At 39.4% G+C, this 23,027-nt stretch overlaps 1 protein-coding gene across 2 annotated transcripts in view; it reads right to left on the bottom strand.

Annotated features, from left to right (window-relative positions):
• The window catches only part of VAPB (VAMP associated protein B and C), a 50,278-nt gene that overhangs the window by 23,606 nt on the left and 3,645 nt on the right, over window positions 1–23,027 (bottom strand). The window lies entirely within an intron of this gene.

The raw sequence follows: 23,027 nt of genomic DNA, 5'->3' as shown, positions 1-23,027 counted from the left end.
ACTACCCAGGATACTGGGAAGATTGAAAGAAAGCTCAGTGCCCTGAGGATATTTTATTATTATTTATTCATTTTCTACTTTATTAGATTTTTTAATTAAAAAAGTAAAACATGCTGCTTAAAACAAGCCAAACAATAAAATATGTATAAAGAGGAAGTTAATAAGCTTTCCCTTGTCCCCTGAGGTAACTATGGTAGATCTTTCCACATCATCTGTGCTCATATAAACAGTATGTACATACCCGTGCAGGGAGGGAGCATTAACAAAAATGGGATCATACTATTCACATTACTCTGAAACTTGCTTTTTTCCCATTTACCAATCTACCATGGACACCTGACCACTGTATTTATTACGGAATCACGTGGAAAGTTTGAACTATGAGACCTCTTAGGTCCTTTTCAAATTTTATCTTAGTGTTCCCTCTAGGCAAGCTCTTTACAAGGAGGTAGGCGATGGGGTGGAAGGTGTGTGTGGGTGTGTGTTCACAAACTAAGAAATACATAATGTTGCTTTGTCAGATGTTCCCTGAGAAGACCCAACCAATAAAGACAATTAAATCTATGACTTGACAACTTTTTAATGAGATTCTAAGCTGAGGACAAGGATGATACTGTTCCCAAGTTTCTCTGGCACTGTGCCGGGCATCTAGGAAAGGTGTGCGTGTGTCTACATGACACAGATACACACATTCATTTACCAAGGGGAAAACTACCTCATAGATTACCACTAGCAAAATTAAAATCTCGGCTGCTTTCTCTGCATTAGAGGTGCTCAGGGTATATAAAATCAATCAATGATATGGGCTTAAATATAAATTAAGAAATCAATAATGGTAGAAAGGAAAAAAGGAAAAGAAACTCAATTCCAAAATTAAATAAACTACAGCTGGTTCTACTATAAAGCTTATTTTGAAACTGTGAATTTGTTCCAATGTGATTGATGTACATATTAGGGGGACAATCTGAGCATAAAACTAATTTCACATTTGCTTATGTGTGATTTTGTCTGCAAGAAATGCTAGGTGAACACAGGAAACTGTATCCTGCCGAACCATGCTGCACAGAAATACACACCTGCGACACACCTCAACCACATACCACTACCTCAGTCTACCTTCTGGATTAGGAGCCATGCCTATCACACCTGGTGTTCCCATGGTCCCTTCAATTGCAGGTGACCCTCTTCCTTCCTCCAATGCCCACTTCCATAAGCAGACAGTTTTTTTTGAGGTAAAATGCCATACTTAAATGTAGTATTTATGTATTTCCCACATATTTAATGTATGCAAAACTGTGCTATTGCTTTTATTAGTAACCTGTGTGTGTATGTGTGTGTGTATACACAACAAAGTTTCTGAGTGTTAGGCACCTAACTTCGTTTCCCCCTTGTAAGTCCTGTGGTTTTTACCGTGCTATTTGCAGAGTATGGTGATTTTTAGAAATGCATGTGTTGCATTAAAATAGAGCCAATTCTATTACTGGATCATCTGTTGTTTTGGGGTTATCTGTACTAAAAGCTATTCTCATTTCACAGGCAATGACATCTTCAAGAATGAAATGCCTAAAGAGAAGCTGTCCATTTGTTTACCTTTCCAATAAAGTGCTACCTTTGGCCCTCCCTCTGGGAGTCAGGCTGGAAGCCGTGAGAGAGAGGTATTCTGTAAGTGCAGTTGTGGCCAGATGTGGGGAAAGGAGTAGTCCTTGGTAGTGCACCTCTAAGTCATCTCCATACTGAGAACTAAAAGCTTATACAAGAGGTAAGGTACCCTGGGGCCCAAAAGGATTCTCAGCTACCATGAAGGAAAGCCAGGTGCTGACAGGACTCCATCCTTGTATCAAGTTCTTGGCGTTAAGGGAGAAACAGGACACTTGGTGGTGAGGCAGTTTTTGAGGGATTATGGAGGCAATGGCTCTCTGTGACTCTACCCTTCTCCACTCTCCAATGCCTGCAGTCTGACTCACAATGAAGATAAAGTCTGAGCTCCCGTTACGTCCTCTGCTTACTTCAGGTGGAGAGCATTTCAGCAATGATGAAAAAAGAATCCCTGAACACAACTCTAGTTTTCTGGGATCAAAGAAAACAAACACATGCACATACTCATGCCCAAACAACACACAAACCTACATGGGCAAGATCACCACCTACATACATTTCCTGGCCCTCACATAAAAATTGCCAAGTGCAAGAACTCCATGTAGGCATAGCTACAGCTCAAATAGCCCCACAATGCTGGGGGAAAGGAGAGGAAAATAGGCAAAAATATGTGTCTACACAAAGACACCTAAAAAGGGCTATGCTTTCAAATATAAAGCCTGGAGGTAAAAAAGGTATTCACAGACAACTTTAAGGTGACTTACAAATTACCAGGACTTAAAGCTCTCCAGACATAAGCTTAAAGTTGAGTTTCAACAAAATTCTGCCTCAAGAATATGGAAGTATCTTCAGATCAAATGCCAAGAATTTATAACTGCCCACAAACATAAAAAACAACGGATTTTTCAAAGGTGTTTAAAGTACACGGAGAGCAGGACACAGGGATGCTAGCAAGATGACACCGTGATGAAATTAAGAGTATTTGTTTCCAACTCAATTTCTAGTATCTCTTCCTACCCACCCTACCTCATGAAGTTGGGAGCCTAAACTTTTAAAGTACAGTTAATTCCTTACTTCACATCATAGGTCCTGCAACTTTAAGCAAAATGTCATAATGAAACCAATTTTGCCACAGGCTAATTGATATAAACAAGAGTTCAGTTCTTGGGGCATCTCATCAACATTATAGTCAAACTACCTTGAACAAAATGATGTTAATTGAGGGCCTGCTGTATTTGTTTATCTCTTACGTTGACCTTTTCTTCCAGGTACACACAAAAAAACCAATTGTAACTGTAAACACTAAGCTCTTTTGGAAATCGACCCAGTTAATCTATTACAGAGCAATCTCAATAATGTTTCAACCTTTATGCAGCACGTAAAAAGTAGTCTAATTATAAGACAATACTTGTACTAATAAGCAGGGTAAAATAAGTATCCCCGATTTGTCCTCAGCGCTCATTCCTGGGCCTTTAAGTATTAAGGATTTCTTGGGCTTAGGTCGGTGTAATAATTTGTAAAAATCTGGAGGGAAACATATGCTAATGAACATCACCGGCAAAATGGCAAAGTCTCATGAGTAAAAATCAGGACATTTTATAAAAACAGGTCAACCTTTCTCTCCCCACCCCCAGCAATTTACTCTAAGAATTTTATTGAAAATAAATTCTATTCTATTTGAATAATTACAGGAAATAAACCATGTTAGTGTTCTCCTTTTCCCCTGTATTAATGAATTAGAATACACAAAAACCTCAATAAAAATGATGTAAGGGCTTATGAGCATCATTCAGATTTTTACTAGTCACTTTCATTTCATAAAACTGCCATTTCCATTAAAGCATTATGTAAAAAATGGGATTTTACTATATCAACATGCATATTTATCACCAATGAATTTGAACATTGCTTATGAAGTACAGAGTCAATTTTACAAATGAAATCTCCTTTCAAAGTTAGACTTTTTTCTTTTAAGAGATGAAAAAGATGATTAGGTATCTCTAGAACCACAGCATTTACTTTTAATCATTTTTCTTTCTAGCCTCCTATTCCTTATTTCAGATAATGTTTATACAAAACGAGGAGCTAAGCATCTAAGATGTGAAATGGGAAGTAAAAAAAAAAAAAAGCAGCAACATGATTTTGGAAGAAATTAGGACTATTGTTTAAATTTTAATTTTTCTTCTTTTAACTGGACTAATGTTCTTTATGCTCTATGTTAGTTAGGTATGTTCACCTGTCAAAATTGAGTTTGATAGATGTTCATGGAATAGCATTAACTAACTTGAATATGAATTGCTCAACATGATCTGAAAGGTATTCAGATAAAGCTAAGCACAGTATAAACTACAGCAGGTCCTCAAATAACACTGCTTCGTTATAACGCTGATGAGATGCCTTAAGAACTTAGCTCTTGTTTATATCAATTAGCCTACAGTAAAATTGGTCATTATACATCATTTCACTTAGAAGTCACAAAACCTTTTGACTTACTGTATTTCCTACACCCAGTCTTGGCTTATTATCATTTTAAAATATTTTAAGACAGTAAGAGATCTAGAATTGACCTTAGAAAGCAAACAATACACAATGTCAGCAGTAATATGCATAGCATTGAAAGTGAAAAGAGGTACAGTCAATTTTTCAGTCTTACTTACAAAAATGGAGCCTTAGAATTACAAAGTGCAGGCTTAAAGGTCAAAGAAAAAAGGTCACAATCCAGCAAACTTCTCAACAGTAAGAGTTCAGGTTCTAGGTAGTGGAAATTTCATTAAAAATGGCTGGATAAACTTATCAACCAGGAAATAGGAGAGCATTTTGTGGAAAAAGTATTCCATCAAATCCTTAAACATGTTACCAGTCTCTGCGTAGTAGGTGCTTCTCTGTAACCGTTCATTAAGACCCAAGCAGGAGGAGACCATGACAAAGCTGTTGAGTTCAGGTCCCAACAACTGGAAAAGGTACCAGTGAAAACTCCAAGTGAACTCAAAACTCAATCTTGGCCTTATCTGTGTAAACTAAAGCATATCATATCACCACATATGTAAATAGCAGGACAGAAGTTTTTTAAGTGGTGAATATATCATTTTATTTTTACTCAGCAATTCAACTAGAAAGATATATATATATATGAAACACAAAACCATAGAACTCATAGAAGATAACAATTTCTAGATAAGCTTGGGTTTGGCGATTACTTTTCAGATATAATACCAAAGGCACAATCCATGAAAATAATTGATAAGCTTTACTTCATTAAAATTAAAAACATCTGCTCTGCAATGGATACTGTCAAGAGAATGAGAAGACAAGCCGCAGACTGGGAGAAGATATTTGCAAAAGACATACTTTTTGGGGGAAAGCATATTGGATAAAAAACTGTCATCCAAAATATACAAAGAACTCTTTTTTTTTAAAATATATCTTTATTGATTCAGAGAGAGGAAAGGAGAAGGAGAGAGAGATAGAAACACCAATGATGAGAGAATCATTGGAGATTAAGCCCGCAACCCGGGCATGTGCCCTGACCAGGAATCGAACCTTCATCTCCTGGATCCTACCTAGGTAGATGCTCAATGGCTGAGCCACGCCTGGCCAGGCACAAAGAACTCTTAAAATGCAACAATAAGAAAACAAACAGCCTAATTTTAAAATGGGCAAATGATCTGAACAGACACCTCACTAAAGATACATGGATGAAAAATAAAACATAGATGGAAAAAAATATACAAATGAAAGATGTTTAACATGTCATTAAGAAGTTGCAAGTTAAAACAGTAATGAAACAATGAGATACCAATACACACTTATTAGAAAAACCAAAATCATGACAGCCAGTGTGGCTCAGCTGGTTGGAGCACCTTCCTGTGCACCAAAAGATGGCGGGTTTGATTCCCAGTTAGGGTACACACTCAGGTTGAGGGTTTGATCCCTGGTTGGGGTGCGTGTGGGAAGCAACTGATGTTTCTTTCTCACATCAATGTTTCTCCGTCTCCATTCCTTTCTCTAAAATCAGTAATAATAATTTAAAAAGAATGGCCAAAATCTAAAATACTGAATGTTAAATGCTGGCAAAGATGTGGAACAGGAGCACTCAATCATTGCTGGAAGGCATGCAAAATGGTACAGACACTTTGGAAGACAGTTTGGCTGTTTCTCTACAAAAACACATATTCTTATCATACAATCCAGCAATCAATCTCACTCCTTGGTATTTACCCAAAGGAGTTGAATACTCATGTCCACACAAAAACCTACACGTGAATGTTTATAGCAGCTTTATTCATACTACTGAAACTTGGAAGCAATCAAGATGTCCTTCAGTAGATGAATGGACAAACTGTGATACATCCAAACAATGGAATATCATTAAGCACTAGAATGAGCTATCATGCTCAGACATAAAGGATCTTAAATGCATATTACATTAACGAAGCCAATCTGAAAAGGCTACATCCTGTATGATTCCAATTATATAACATTCTGGAACAGGCAAAGATCAGTGGTTGGAAGGGTTGAAAAGGTAGGGAGAAATTAAATAGATGGACAGTAAATCTATTCTGTATGATACTATAATGCCACAACCCATAGAATGTACAACAGCAATATTGAACCCTAATGTAGACTAGGAATTTTGAGTTATAATGATGTGTCAATGTAGGTTTATCAATTATAACATCTAGTGCTAGATGTTGATAGTGCATGTGTAGGGCCAGGGGCATATAGTAAGTCTCTACACTTTCTACTGGATCTTGCTGTGAACCTGAAACTACTCTTAAAGAAAACTTTTTTTTTTTATTAAGAGGAAGAAAAAAGTATATGGCCTTCATATTAATTCACTTTTGGTAGCACACCCCCCCCACCCAACATTACTGATATTAAATATTATTGAAATTTTCAAATATATATCTTATATGTATATAAATGAATAAGTAAAAATATATAAAATGAATAAAGATGCTTTGTTTTGCAAAGAGATTGCTTTTCTCTTTTTCTAGAGTTCATGAAATTCTGGTGTTAGAAACACATACCCTTCCTTTGTAATATGTCTCCTGATGCAGCTACAGTATTTTAAAACTCAAACTATATGTGTTACCAAATAAGTATATACCAATTTGATATATAATCTATCAGGTCTCAGCTTTCCAGATATAAACTTAAAGTTATTAGCTCCACAACAGTTTTTTTCACTCTGCATAAAAAGAGCTGTATTTTATATCCTTGCAAACACAATTTAGGTACAATATCTCTTTCCTCAACCCTTCCAAAAAACAAGTTAACCATATTTCACTTCAACTCTGAAAAGATTACCTTCTGGGAAGGTAATAATCTGTCTCCAGAAGCCTAGGGCTGATGATGGATTTTGTTAAGACAATAAAATTATGCTTGAGGTTTCAATACAGTAGGCTCTGTGCATGGGAAAGTATATTAAAATGGGGGAAATGGACAGTATAAAGTAAAATCTGTTGAATATCTTATAGATGTCTTTAAAATTTATCCTTTGGCAGTCTATTTTTATTAAAGATATCCTACTGCTTCCTGCTTTCCCTACCCATCTGCAATGCATCAACCCTCACTTTATTTCTTTTCTTGTTTATTTAAGTCTTCCCTTTCCAGAATGGAAACTCCACAAACACAGAAATTTTTCTGTCTCTCTTGTTCACTACAGATGATGAGCATCCAGAACACTCCAGAACATAGAGCAGATGCTCAGTACATTGGCTGAGTGAATGAATAAGTGGCCATGCCATCGTTCTATTTTAAGCAATGTTTTCTTCTTCCTCCATGCATACTCCTGGATGCACAACCCGATTCTGTGTGAATGATCACTGGTACTACTGTTGCCCCCTCTCCAGCATTATCACCCTTTCATCTTCAGCGCAAGACTTAGGATCAACTCATAGTTCATTTATTCCTGTCTAGAGTAAACCTCCACACAAAAATTATTCCTGTCCCATTCATCCCTGGATACCCTGAGCCTAGAACAGTACAATTGCTCCATAATAAAAGGGCTCAGTAAGTGTGCGCAGTGTCAATGAACACCAGATTTCTGAGAGGGAACTCAACTCTGATTCAGCACGTTTCCTATAAACAGATACCTACTCCACAACTTGGATCTAAAGTCATGATAAATGTGTGCTGTTCGTATACAGGTTGAAGGTTTTAAAAATGTTCACTTGTGTCGATAATGCTTTTATCATTACTATTCTATGATAATTTTGTTTAAAGTTGCCCCATCTAAAAAATGAAAAAAATATATCATAGTAACAGATATTCAGAGAGGGTGAGCTCTTAAACAGCCATGAATTCAAGAGTAAGGACACTGGGAGAAGTTTTTAAAAAAATCTATTTTCTTGATTGAATTGTTAGCTCACACATAAAATCGATGCTTTAGAAACAAATAAAGCTTTGCAACCAATGTGGTTTTAATGGCAGACATTGGATTCCGATATTTCAGCAGAAAGCCTAATTGTGTAACTCTTATTTTGAAATAACCACACGTAAAAAACCCTCACACAGACATAAAATTTTCCTGAAGAAATCTTAGAATGTAATGTGTTCTAAATTAATAAAGCAACCTCCTTGATATCCTCAGGAGACAGCCAGCCACTGAGAAACATCATACCCATTATTATAGCAGGAGAAATCAACACCAAGAATACTCACTAATGATGCCATCAAAGGCACACTAGAAGGCAGGCAGCCTGATTGAAATAGCCTGTACCAATCTTTCAGACTACTTCTTCAGCTCACCAGCTTCCTACTTCCTTTGGAGCAGAAAGAAATAAAATTCAGTCTGCCACATGGGTGGGAAAACTAGACCACAAAGCACTCTAGTGCAGTGTAAAATTTCAGCAGGAAGAAGTGCTATGGAAGACCTAAGATCAAACTCAGGAAAGCTATCCCCAAAAGACGTAAAGCTAGATAGCAAAGAAGAGCCAAGGAAACTAAAAGATACTTACTTGTAGCTTATGTTAACAGATAAGCAATTATTATTCCGAACAAAGAACTCATTAATAATAAATGTGCTTGCCTGGCCAATGTGACTCAGCGGTTGAGCACTGACCTAGGATCCAGGAGATCAAGGTTCGATTCCTGGTCAGGGCACATGCCCGGGCTGCGGGCTTGATCCTCAGTCGGGGGCGTGGAGGAGGCAGCCAATCAATGACTCTTTCATCATTGATGTTTCTATCTCTCTCTCTACTTCTCCCTTCCTCTCTCTGAAATCAATAAAGACATTAAAAAATAGTAATAATAATAAATGTGCTAAATTCTTATGAAGCACTATACAATTGAAAAGAATGAAATAGATCTATATTTCAACAGTAGATGGGTCTCAGAAACACGTTAATACATATGCCAAGATACTGCATTAAGTAATATAGAAAAAAAGCCAGAAACAGTTCACAATAAATTCCTTTGGAGGACAAAAAAGAGAGGGGCATAAAGGAGCAGATGTGGAGGGCAGACATGTCTTTACATTCTAAGTGAAGTTTATTAAAGAAAGATTTAAACCAAAGTATAATAAGTTATTGACACTCGGTTATTCTGTATTGGGGTGTTTATTATATTATCTGTATTTTTCGGTATTTAAATTTTTCCACATAAAGAAAGCTACCTATTGTTTACCTAAGATCCAAACAATATTCTTTTTAGAGAATTTTCTTGCCCAGAATGTCTTGTATGTATAAAAACACTGGGATCCTGAATTGTGCAGTTGTTGAAAACCAATGTACCTACATTAAGTATAGGGCAGTAGTGGTCTCATTAATTCAAGACAAATACAAACCTAAAATTTTGATCACATCTATAAGAACTTTGAAGACTAAAAACCTTTACCCACCTAGTGGTAAATAGTAAGACTACTTTTCTTTAATGCAACCTTTTCTAAATAAAAAAATGACTAACAGTATAATACAAGGGCTGAAGTTTCATACATCCTATCTAAGCCCAGCACAAAGATAGATGATAGTACACAGATGAAGGCTGTTTTAAGGTATCAGCATACCTGACTGGTATGAATTTTATGTATCAGCTTTAAAAGGATCTTAGACTACTTAATAAACTGATTTTTTTCAATGTGCAATCTTTACCCCACTGGCTAACAAACATCTAGTAATTTTTTTAGGAGACCAAAATTTGTGATTACAGTGATCATGAAAATAAACAATAAAATAAGCAATATTCTACTTCAAATAAAATTCTACCTAAATAGGAAAGTGGCAAAGCATGACTCATTTTTGTTTGTTTTTTTCAGACAAAACAGGAGTCAAGAGAGACACCAGTGAGGGATATGAGTAATGAGAGAAGGGTCCCAATTTCTCAAGGCTGCAGTTGTGGTTTTACCTTGACTGAGTTAAAATTAACAGTTTGAGTCAAGCACATAAAGTAAGTACCAGTGGAAGTAAAAACTTCCCCAAAATGTTGACTCCTCAGTGGAGATGACAGACAGCATACAAAAGCACTCACACCAAAATCAACACAACCCAATTCACAGCAGATGTATAGAGGCAAAGCACACTGCTCATTCTGCACCTCTAGGGTCCAACTTAAAATTTCAATTTGTGAACACTGAGGAATAGCAGAATGTGGTTGACTTATCAGTTAGTATGTAATCTGTTCTGGCTTCCTTTTCGGTAGAGAACCTAAGTGACTATACCGGTGAAAAGAGATGATCAACCAGGTCAGCAGCTCCTTAAATTCAACAAGAGGCCAAGGGAAAAGACAGTGAGACCTGGATGAAATTATTTTTTGTTTTCCCTATTCTCTGTCTTTGGAAATCATACTCATTCTTCAAAATTTTGCTCAAATGCTTTCTCTTTGAAAAGGCTTACCTAATCTCTCAGTACTGTGTTCTAACAATAAGCTGATTGCCACATTTGTATCCATAGCCTGACCCTCTCCCCTAACCTTGACCTGCAGGTGAGGTAGACTAAGCATCTCCAGTTTATCATGTCCAAACTGCACTCAAGTCCCACTCCCGCCCCCAAACCCACTGTTTCCCATCTCAGGAAGAAAAACTACCACGCACCAAAATGCTTGGGCCACAAGCAGTTACCCTAGTTTCCTCTCTTCCTCTCTCACTCCACACTTAGCCATTAGCAAGTTCTCCCAGCTCTACCTTCAAAATCGATTTGAAATCTGAACACGTCTTACCACATTCTCCCCACTGCCACCACCCTGGTCAAGCCAGTCTCTCCTACTCTTGGCCTGGATTACCACAGTAGCCTTACAGGCTTCCACACAGGCCAGCGCCCACACATTTCCCATAGCCAATTCTCCCCACACCAGCCATGTTCTTTTAAAAATGGACTCTTGCCCGGCCGGGCGTGGCTAAGCAGTTGAGGGTCAACCTAGGATCCAGACGATCGGGGTTCGATTCCCGGTCAGGGCACATGCCCGGTTGTGGGCTTGATCAATGACTCTTTCCTCATTGATGTTTCTATCTCTCTCTCCCTCTCCTTTCCTCTCTCTGAAATCAATAAAGATATATTAAAAAATAAAATAAAAAATGGACTCTTGCTCAGAATCCTCCATGGCTCCCCATTTCACAACAAAATCCAAAGTCCCTCCTATGGCTTGCTTACCAGACACACTCCTTCCTGAGCCCATCTCCTGCAGTGTCACTCCATCACTCCACTGCAGGAACAATGACTTTTCTGTCCCTTAAATACTCCAAGCTCATCACCATCACCACCTTGGGGCCTTGCACTTGCCCTACCCTCTGTCTGGAATGCTGTTCCCCTACATGTACACATAACTTGCACACTCATTTTAATAGGGTCTCAGTTCAAATATCACCTTCTCAGAGACACAGCTTCCCAATAACCCTCTTTAAGACAGAATCCACTACCAAACTCCTTTACCCTGTATCCCCACCCCATTTGGCAACTATCAATTATCCAGCACCACAGTTATATATTTCCTTTTTTATTTAGTGTCCATCTTCCCCACCAGATGAGCTTCATAAGGCAAAGGTTTTGCCAGTTTTTTCATCTAGGTCTCTCAAGTTTCTAGAACAATACGTAGCACACAGTAGGCATCCAAGAAGTAACTGATGAATGAAAAAGTTCTAGGTACTGTGCTAGGCCCTCAAGCTACAGATAACACTGCTGCTCCTGCCAGACCCTAGGAAGACAGTAAATGTACTTGGAGGACCATTCCAGGACCCATCCAGAACTAATGCATAAGAATCTTTGGGTCCAAGCTGGTGTGGACAGTGGCTGAGTGTTGACCTATGAACCAGGAGGTCATGGTTTGATTCTGTGTCAGGGCACATGCGGGCTCGATGCCCCCTGGGGGGGGCCATGCAGGAGGCAGCGGATCAATGACTCTCTCTCATCAATGATGTTTCTCTCTCCCTCTCTCTCTGAAATCAATAAAAACATTAAAAATAAATAAATAAATAAACATTAAAAAAAAAAAAAAGAATCTCTTGGACTGAGGCTCTAAAATGATATATCTTGAAAATAATTATCAAGTGATAGTGACATTAGTTAACATTTAACAGTGCCAGATCCATGTACAAGCAGTTTACATGGATCAACTCATATAATCCTCCTAATATACCCCATGGTGAAGAAGCTGAGGCACAGAGAAGTTAAACACTTTATCCAAGGTGATGTGATTTTTAGGTGGCAGATCCGGGATCCACATCCAAACAGTTTGGCCCCTGAATTCACTTTTTTTTTTTTTTTAAATTGACTTTTAGAGAGAGGAGGAGAGACATCGATTTGTTGTTCCACTCATTTATACATTCATTGATTGATTTTTGTTATGCGCCCTGACCGGGGATCGAACCTGCAACCTTGGCATATCAAGACGATGCTCTAACCAACTGAGCTGCCTGGCCAGGGCCTGAATTCACACTCTTAACTGCAGGACTGTATACAACCTCTTACTGCATTGAATACTGTATTAAAGTTAACATATAAAGTTTTATGTGAACACACGAGGGTGGAGAGCTGAACACTGAGGGAAGCCCTGGTATTTGAAAACATTAAGGTACATACATGTTGAGCTATAGGAAAAGCCCTGGTGTGGTGTGATCAAAGTGCGAAGGACCTCTATAGGGGACACCACATGGTTAGAGTAGAAAGGGCATAAGGGAAGTGAATGAAGCTGAGAAATGGGGGGAAATCATGTGTGCTTATGCTTTTAAAAAGCCTATATATAGTTGATTAAAAATAAATTGCTAACACTGAATATCTTAACCCTACACAAGTCTGGCAATGAGCTCTGCATGAGGAAATAGAAGGAAAAATATTAATAATGGTTCTAGGGCCTGGCCAGCGTGGCTCAGCCATTGAGAATCGACCTATAATCCAGGAGATCGAGGTTCAATTCGCAGTCAGGGCACATGCCTGGGTTGTGGGCTCGATCCCCTGTAGGAGGCTTGCAGGAGGCAGCTGATCAATGACTCTCATCATTGATGTTTCTATCTCTCTCTCTCTCCCCCCCTCCCTGAAATCAATAAAGATATCTTAATATATATATATGCATATATATATATGCATATATATATATATGCATATATATATATATATATATTTTTTTAATGATTCTAGGAAGGTAGGGGTAAGGGAAATAGGTTTCCCTTTTCTAATCATGGGTTCTAAAAAGAACAACTCATTGTATCTACTGGCATTCAGTATAAACCAGAGATAAAAATACATGTACTGCCCTGGCCAGGTGGCTCAGGTAGCTGGAGTGTCATCCCGTACATCAAAAGATTTCGGGTTTGATTCACATATGGGAGGCAACCGGTAAATGTTTCTCTCACATTGCTGTCTCTCTCCCCACCTCACCCTATCCGCCGCCTTCTCACTCTCTAAAATCAACAAACATGCCCTTGGGTAAGGATTAAAAATAATAATAGCCCGGCTGAGTGTGGCTCAGCGGTTGAGCATCGACCTAGGATCCAGGCGATTGGGGTTCGATTCCCGGTCAGGGCAATGACTCTCATCATCGATGTTTCTCTCTCTCTCTCTCTCTCCTTCTCCTTTCCTCTCTCTGAAATCAATAAAGATATATTTAAAAATAATAATAATAATAAAATACATGCACTCATGGCATGTCGGTGTGTGTGTACCTGAGTGTTATTCTAAACAGTTTGTAAATGTTGTTGTTTAAAAGAGAAAATAAAATACCACCTGAGAATTTTTTTTCCCCCAAGTATGGTTCAATTTTGAAAGGCTTTGATGCTGGCCTAAGAATTTTGATCACTAACCTATAAGAACTAGGAAGCTAATGAATGTTGTAAAACAAAGAAAAGACATGATCAAATTGTGATTTTAGAAAAATAACTCTGAAAACTGTATACAGGACAGTGTGAGGGGTGAGGGAAGCAGGAAGAAGTCAGAGGCAGAAAGCTGAGACATGGGCAGTAATCCTGAAGGGAGACGGCTATACTCAGGACATGGGAGGGGAATAAGGAGAAGCAAAGGGTGCAGGAGATGCTGCTGGTTAAAATGGACAGAGTAGATATGAGTTTAGGATTTCTGGCTTACCCACCTGGGTGCTAGGGCCATTTCCAAGATATGGAAGACACACTGCATGGGAATGAGAAAATAAGCCATGAATGCAGTATGGAATAGGTTAAGTCTGAGGTGCTTTCATGACAACCAGGTAGGCAGGAATACCCACTAAGCAGACAGCGCGGAAATCAAAATCTGCTTGGAGATGGAGACTTGGAAGTTTTCTGTGTAGAAGTGAGAACTGAAGGCATTATTAATGAGATAACATTCGGAGGGCAGTTAAACGGAGCAGAAGCCTAGAAAATGTCAACATTCAGTAAATTGATAAAGAAGTGGGCAGTTCAGCAGATAAGTCAAAGACAAATGTCGCAGAGAGAAACCTGGTGAACTGAGAAGGGTTTCAGTGGAGGGGTAAAGTCTCAGAATTAAAAGGAAAGTGAAGACATAAACAGGCAACTGAAGATTCATTGCTTCCAAAATTTTAGTTGCAGTGGAAGACTGGGCATTTGCTTAAGTGAGGGGACAAGCTGAAGGAATACGATCTCTTTTTAGGAAGGGAAAACTTAGGCATGTTTAGAGACACTGGGAAGGAATAAGTAGGAGAGAAATTCAAGACACCAGAAATAGAGAGGCTGACAAATGGAGCAGGACACCATAAGTGATGGGACTGGTATGGGTGAAGAACAGGGGGTGAAGAGGCATGAAAACAAGTTTGTAAAAGAAAAAAAAGTGGCCAGCACTTACAGACAAATCTACCTATCTTCTCAGTGAAATGCACTGTGCCACGTCAACCTGCTGCCCACAGCAGGACTCACTGACGGGTTCACCATCCTCACCACAGCCAGTTCTCGTCCCTCCCTTCTCAGCATTCTCAGACCCAGCACCATTCACCTCCTGAGAACCTGCAACATGCCATGCATTGTGCTAGGCACTGGGGTCCAAGGAAAAGACACAGTCCAAAAAAGGCAAAGGTCTTGTAGATTAATAGGGAAGGAAGTCAAGTAACCAAATACACTCACTGTGATAAATTTGGGGGTACAGGGGAGAAGCACACTGTGAGTGGAGAGAATGCCAAGAAAGTGACCTCAAAGGAGTGAAGCTACGCTGAGCCTTGAAGGTACGTGGGAGGGAGTAGTTAAACAGAAGGAGGACTGAACTCATCCCGAGTGGTGAAAACAACTTCTGCAAAAGTCTCAAGACCAGGGAACAGAAGCTGGAGCACAGCATGAGGAAAGACAGTGCTGGAGAAAGCAAGGGTGACAGTCACAAACGATTTTCTAGATCTTGTTAAAGAATTTAAACATTATTCTTTTGGCACTGGGCAGACATTTAATGATTTAAAGCAAGCAAGAGATAAGCTCAGATTTGCATATTTGAAAGTGCCATCAGTCTGGAGAGAAGAGAGGACTCAGACAGGAGGACCAATTAAGAGGCTATTACAGTCATCGGGGAAATGAGGCAGCCATAACGGGGGTAAGGAAGAAGGGGCAGATTTGAGTCACAGGCTCTGAGTCTCTGAGTTCGTCTACTGTGTGGGGGGGTGTACCACTCAATGAGACACACACAGGAAGAGGAGGTCTGGAGCAAAAAGGAAAACAGAATGGTAAGGAGTATAGTTTGGGCCACGCTGCATTTGAAGCACCTGTGGCCCTATATATGGGCTTGGGTCAGGCCTAGGATCATCCCAAAAGATGTAGGAAGCCATGGGTACTGGCAGAAGAGCTTCCCAAAGGGGAAAAAGGCAGGGAGGCAGGGAAACTGGGAGAAAGACAGAGAAGAGGAGTGAGAAGAGGGGGAGAGGGAGAACCTACAACCCTCTGCATTACCAACAGGACTCCACGAGGAATAGGCAAAAGTGGGAAATGGGTGGGAGAAAGACAAAAGAGTAATTAGGGAGGTGAAGAGCAGTGTGTCAAGAAGCAGGACGGCAACAGGTGTCCATACTAGAGAGAGTACACATAGGCGAAGACTAAAAATGCAACTATAGATGTGGTAATGAAGCACATATTCAGCTCCTGGGCAATGACTTTAGGAGTGGATGGGTGGTGAGAAAATGGAGATTAAGACTACTATTTCCAGAAGTTTGCCAGGATACAAAGGAAAGTGAAGGGAGGAGACAGCTGTAGCAACATGACTGAGAAAGCAATTATTCTTTTTTAAAGGTGGAAGACACAACACTCAAATGCTTACTGCAGATGACTAATTGCTGAGCACTGTGCTCGTGTTAGGCATATAAAGGAAAAAAAGGAACAATCTTGCTTTGAACAGGAAAAGCACTCATTTAAAAATAATAATAAAATACAATTAAAATCCCAAATGAACCGGCCAAGTGTTCCCTGGACTCCTCTAGGTGACATCTCCTGTTTCTCCACCTCTGCCATGAGGTCAACCAGGCACCCCCACAGTCAGCTGTGATCCTCCTGTTCCTCAATTACATGGGAAGTTTTGAGTGAGTGCATCTGCGGATTCTCCAAGGAGTGATTCATTGCTTTCCTTCTTCCAATTAGTAAAGCAGTGTCTGACTTTAAAAAGGTCAAAAAGCACGAAGTTAGATTTTCAGAGTAGTCCATCAGGATGCATTTATATGCCAACAAATCAATTCAACCAACAGAATGAGAATTCAGATAAGCCTCCACAAGGACAAACCTGTAGTTTTACAGCAAATTCCTCTTTTTATTCTTGTGTACGCTTCCATTTCAAATGGTCATGCCAAACACTGAAAAGATGACCAAGTCCAGGGGTATATCCCCTTCTTTGGGGTTACTATGAGAAGAACACAATGATAAGAACAAAATATATTCTACTGGTCTCTACTGGTTAAAAGTAAAGAAACGGCCAACTGGCATTACTGAGTGGTTGAGCGGCAACCTATGAACCATGAGGTCATGGTTCGATTCCCTGTCAGGGCACAAGTGGGTTTGATCCCCAGTTGGGGGCGTGCAGGAGGTAGCCAATCAATGACTCTTTTGTCACTGATATTTCTATCACTCTCCCTCTCTCTTCCTCTCTCTGAAATCAATAAAAACATTAAAAAGAAAAAAGAAAAGTAAAGAAACGAAACCTCTAGTTTGCACTCTAGCGGGGAAGCCAAAGCAATGAGTTGAAGCACAGGAAGAGTAAGACATTAACAAAACATACATGTGATACACAAACTGGAAAATTCAAGGTGATGCAGAAAAAACTGGATAAGAATCTCTCCAAGAATACTCAGGAAAGGTCAATGGAACAGTGAGCTTCTAAACAGGAACAAGAAGGTTAGTTAATTAAATATTTGGGAGCTGCCTGGCTGGGCGTGCCTCGCTGGTTGAGCATCGGACCTAGGATTCAGTAGATCGGGGTTTGATTCCTGGTCCAAGAATATGCCTGGGTTTGGGGCTCGATCCCCAGTGTGGGGCATGCAGTAGGCAGCCAATCAATGACTCATCATTGATATTTCCATCTCTCTCCCTCTCCCTTCCTCTCTCTCTGAAATCAATAAAGATACATTTAAAAATAAATAAATAAATAAATATTTGGGAGCCCACTAGTGCAAAGCACTGGTAGGTACTACAGGAAATGCAAGCTCATTTCTGTCCTCAAGGGGCTTTCCATCTTTCTTCTTCAGCTAAATAAACTTTAACCTCTCATAGCTAGAGCGGGAAGAAACACCGAGAGGCCCTGTGTTTAAGCCTCCTCATACAACAGAAGAAGAAATCAAAGCTGAGGAGCTCAGCTGAGGGCCTCTACGCGATGGCAAGGCCAGGAGCTTAGGCTTCCCTTCATGACACAGAGCACATGAGCTTTAGGAACTGGGAGACCTAGGTGCAGATTACCACCTTGTGCCAAGTCCTGGGCCTAGGTTCTCTCATTTCTAAAATGAAGATAATAATACTGAGTTCTCAGGTAGGTACCACTCCTTTCCTTCCCTTTTTCCTACTATACTGTAAATGCTGAATGATGTAGCTAAAAGACTAAGACAGTACCCAATTAACCCACATCGTTTGTGATGGCAGATACCAAGGAAATAAAGGACTTCAAGCAGGGAGTAGGGTGGCAGAAGGGAAGGTATAGCGTTAATATTAGCACATAATTTTCAACACAAATAAATGACACAATCAGAAGTGATCAAGTTAGGGCACAAGTTCTTAGGGGAAAACAGAAATTGGTAGAAAAAAAATTTAGTCAATTAGTCACTCTAATGTTCCAGAACAACTGTGTACTTCCCGTATGCAGTGCCAAGGAGGCCATTACTAGATTACAATTACTACTAAGCTCCTTTCTTCTTCTGTCCCATTTCTCTTTTAATCCTTTCTCCATTCCCAAGGCCCTATTTCCAGTTCTCCTTTCATCTTCCTAACAACATAATAAATAAGAAAACCAAGGGCCTTCCTAGTCAGTCACACTCCCACTCATTTTTTAAGGGAAGAAATATAGCCAACATAAAGAGAAAGAATATGGGCTTTACAGTCAGGACAGATCTTGGTTCAAATCCTTGTTGTAAGAGTTAAATGAGCACATATAGAAAAACGCCTAGCACATAGTACAAGCTCACCGAGTCACAAATCTCAAATGTCACCTTCCCTGTGAGATCATCCAAACCAGCCTTTCTAAGCTCCCAGTGGGGGACAGCCCACACATCAGGTCTCCATACTCTCCTGCTTCCCCACACCACCTAGAGGCTGGGAACTTTAAGGGCCAGGATTCCTCCTTTGTCCCCAACTCAGTGCCTGGCCCATAGAAAGCTTTCAGTAAGTGGTGACCGAACCAACCTTGCTGCACCACAGTCACGTTTTATTCTACCAGACAAGACGGGATCATGGGTCCATAAAGGAAACCTCCAAGGACGAGTTGTTAAAAAGGTACAAACGCAAAACATTCCCAATTGTACACATCTATTATGCACATGATCATCATACCCAGGCATTCCCTAAACCCTCTCCAATCTGATTCATGCACTTGGATGTCATCTTCTGGAGAAATGACTTCCCAAAGTAGATCTCATACAAATTAAAACAGCACCTTTTGTTATTCACCTTGAGTTTCTCTCTTTCAACATTTGAGAAATTTCTAGCTATATATTAACTCACCCTTATTTCTCTGCCTAAAGCAGTGGCGCGTCAGGAGCATGTGGAACTGAAGGCTTTGCAGCCCTGCTTATCAAGTTTAAGGTGGCACCTATAATGGTAATTTACTTTAGACATTCTTATCTTAATAAGCATCCTTTCGAAAACCTCAAACCCACTTAACAATCTGTAAGCCTGTGAAATCTCTACCACACACAAATTTTACCCTACCTTCGAAACTCAGTGGCAGAATTGCAAATTATTCAAAAGCCAATGTTTTCTAAATACACAGAATCATTAAACACCATCAAAATCTGATCTAAAAAGTGAATCAACACAAGGTAAATAAAAAAATATTTGAAGTTATCAATATGAACTTTTTTAAAAAGTATGGCATGAAATCCCTCCTAAAAATTCCACAGAGAATAATTCTTAACTAATGTTCTTAATAAATTATCTTAACAGTTACTAACACTTCCTTTATGGTTTTAAATTCTCTGCCTCCCTTCCCCAAGAATGAACCCCTTTATGAGTTCATTCTAAGGAGCTGATAGCGATACATTGGAAAGAAATGACTTTGGAACTAGACAAACAGGCCACTAATTTGAAAGGTTAACAGTCGGTGGTGCGTTAGCCATCTCAGAGGGTGAATAAAGAAAAATTAAATTTATTAAAAGGGGATGGGGGTATCCAAAGGGAAGGGCTACACAGCACCGAGTCAATGAGTATTGGCTCCACGATGGCAGCAAAAGTATACTTCAGAGCACAGGCAGGATGGTGGCTGTCTACCGGCCAAGAGAAGAGGCTTCCAAATGAAACCAACCCTGCTGGCACCTTTATCTTGAACTTTCCAACCTACAGAACTGTGAGAAACAAATTTTTGTGTTTAAGCCAAAGGAAAAAAAAAAAAAAAGGATACTTGGGACAGTGAAACAAAGAAGAGCATACAAGAGGCAGCAGGAGAACCTAGGCTGGGCTGCTCTGGCTCCCGGAGAAGCCAGAGAGAGAAGGGAGCCTTGGAAACAGGTTCAGGGGATAAGCCCGTAGGAGCTACCACTGCCCATTGCTCCCCTGGTTGCAAGTATTGTGGGGTCCCCTCAGAGGAATGGAGATGTTGCCTCCTCTACAGGCAAGCTACCTAGCCACTGAGTAACTCCCCTCATCGGACAGTGACAGAGATTAAATAAAGAACAGGCTCTGTGGACTGTCTTATGGAAATTAAGCAACCCACTGGACCTACGGGGGAGTTCACTTCACCCCTTGCAAATATGCCCTCTACTCCTAGCCCCGAGGTTGTTTTCTGTCTCTCCCTGTTCTCTGAGCATTCTCATTCTGCCTTTAAAGACAACCCAGAAACTGAGTCATAAAGGTCCCAAACCATATCACAAACCATTCAAATCTCATTAAACGGTCCAGGGATCCACTCTACTGTCCTAAAGTGGAATCCAAAAGACAAACAGTTTCAATCTACCTCTCTCCAAAAATATTTACAGACGGCCCCTGACTTATGATGGTTAGGCTTAGGACTTTTTAACTCTATGATGGTGTGAAACTGACACACATTCAGTAGAAACCTCATTGAATTTTGATCTTTTCTCAGGCTATCGATATGCAATACGATATTCTCTCATGCTGCTGCACAGTGAGGTGATTTTGCCCAACTGTAGGCTAATGCAAGTATTCTGAGCAAATTTAAGGGGGGGCTAAGCTAACTATGATGTTCAATTAGGTTAGGTGTATTAAATGCATCTTCTACTTATGAAAATTTCAACTTATGATGGGTTTATCAGGATGTAACCCCATTGTAAGTTGAGGAGCATCTCTATTCCCCTAACCCCCCTCCCCAAATAAGCTAAGGTTGTAGGGGCCTGCTGAAATGCCAACTGTCTACTAATTCAAACTTGTTACTGGTATCAATAGGAATGCACAACCACTACCAACTCTTTAGGTGCCTACACAGGTGTGCACACATAAACAAACCTTGACATAGTTGAAGAGAAATACTAACCTGCTAGTTAAAAATTGACAATAACCTTTCTGAAAGGATAAAGAAAAACTCTAGAAAGCTATTTCTATACTGTTGTAAACATTATTAAAAGAACGCCCCCTCAAGATTTTCCCCATAGAACTATGCAATATTCTGAACGATTTTTTTTTCCATGCAAGGGGATAACCCTAAAGCACATTAAGACACTGTTTCTAGACATCAACAGTTTCTGTTAAAACAACACATTTAACATTTTGAAACATAGATATTTGTAAAGATGCTATTTGCCACATTGGTATTTTAAAAATAATCTTAAAATGACTGTCAAGTTTGTAATTCTGTTTCTGTAACAAAGCTCTTTACATAACTCTTGTTTTTATAAAGCCAGCAGTCCAGGTAGTCTGTCAAGTAAAAACTTCAGAGAATCCACACACCCACTGAACAAGGGCCAAGCAATCCTGGCTATGCTATGCTGATGACAGTCTGAAAGGGGCCTAAAATGATAGAAAACGAGGAAGCAAGCCTGGAAACCATAATGCAACTTTGTTTTTAACACAATGCCCAGTGCAAAATCACTGTGCAGAGGCTTTTATTTTATTAAAGACACTATGGCAACCTTGTCTTGACTAATGGAACTCAGCACTCTTCATGTTCCTCTCTCTTGTCATCTCGCTGAAAGCAGTGCTCAGTGCTCATCTGTTCCAAATTATGGTCATCTTTCAGATGGCAAATTTTTCAAATACAAATGGGGGGGTGTATGAGGCAATCTTGGAAGTAATTCCTTATGTAAATATTCAAGTTTCAGGTTCTAAAAATTGAGCCTAAGGGTAGTACTTGACTGATAACCAATATAGTTTACTCCCTTGACTCCTCCCCTAATTTTCAACTACTTAGTGGTAATATTGTAGGATCAAAGTTGTCAGTATTTTGCCTTCAGCACTGGAAGGAAAGATGCTAGATAATTTTAAGAAATAAAAAATAGTGTTAATAATATTTAAGAGTTCATCTCTTTAATAAGCATCAATTCAAACTAATTATTTTAATAAATCTCAGTTGGATGCAAAACTACCAGGTCATTATGAAGATAACTGAAGCACATTACAACCACACACATCAAGGAACTATCACCATTTTCCAAATATAAGCATACAGCCAAGAACTAACCTTTTTTCCCCCCGCTAAGGAGTTAACTGTGAAGAAAAGTAAGTGAATAAAAGAAAGTTAACTTCTACTTCTTTTTTCTCCTAGGAACAAAACCTCAGAAGTAAAGAGCATAATCTATGAAGATTTAAATTTGACTAAAGCTTAGTAAGTTTAATGTCACTTGCTTCTGATGAACACGTCAGTTAATAATTAAATGAAGATAACCTATTCAGGATGGATTTAAACCACTACCGCAAAGAATCTTAAGCACATTGCTGACATTTTGTTGTGCTGTAAAACAAAATCTGCTCCATGTGATCATGAAATGTTACGGAAATCAGTGCTATACTAAAGCTAAGGAATTAATGCTATACTTAGCATCTGAAAGATAATTACTGCATTGAAATGACAGTGTCTAGAGGGTTTTATGTTTTTGCTTCCTAAACAATGTTAAATTACACGTTAACTTAAGGGGGGGAATAATGATTCTAAGCATGCTTTTCTTATACAAAAGATAGCATCCCCAACCTGTCTGCCATCGACAGTACCCACATTCCTATTTCCTCCCCAAAGTGGTACTCAACCACACCAATCCATTGTTGATACCCCACCTGATATCCATACTAACAGCATGACCATCTGAGATTTCCTGAAGGCCACTGGTTTAGTTTCAGAATAAAGCATAGGTAAGTGGATCCACAGTGGATTTAAACCTTAACTTGTCAGCTCATAAGGATAGCTAACAGATCATTCTCACATAACAGTATCATGGGTATGAGAGTG

Source organism: Miniopterus natalensis, chromosome 7 (assembly GCF_054644295.1).
Source record: "Miniopterus natalensis isolate mMinNat1 chromosome 7, mMinNat1.hap1, whole genome shotgun sequence".
NCBI lineage: Eukaryota > Metazoa > Chordata > Mammalia > Chiroptera > Miniopteridae > Miniopterus > Miniopterus natalensis.
This window is presented reverse-complemented; position numbering and strand designations above follow the sequence as displayed.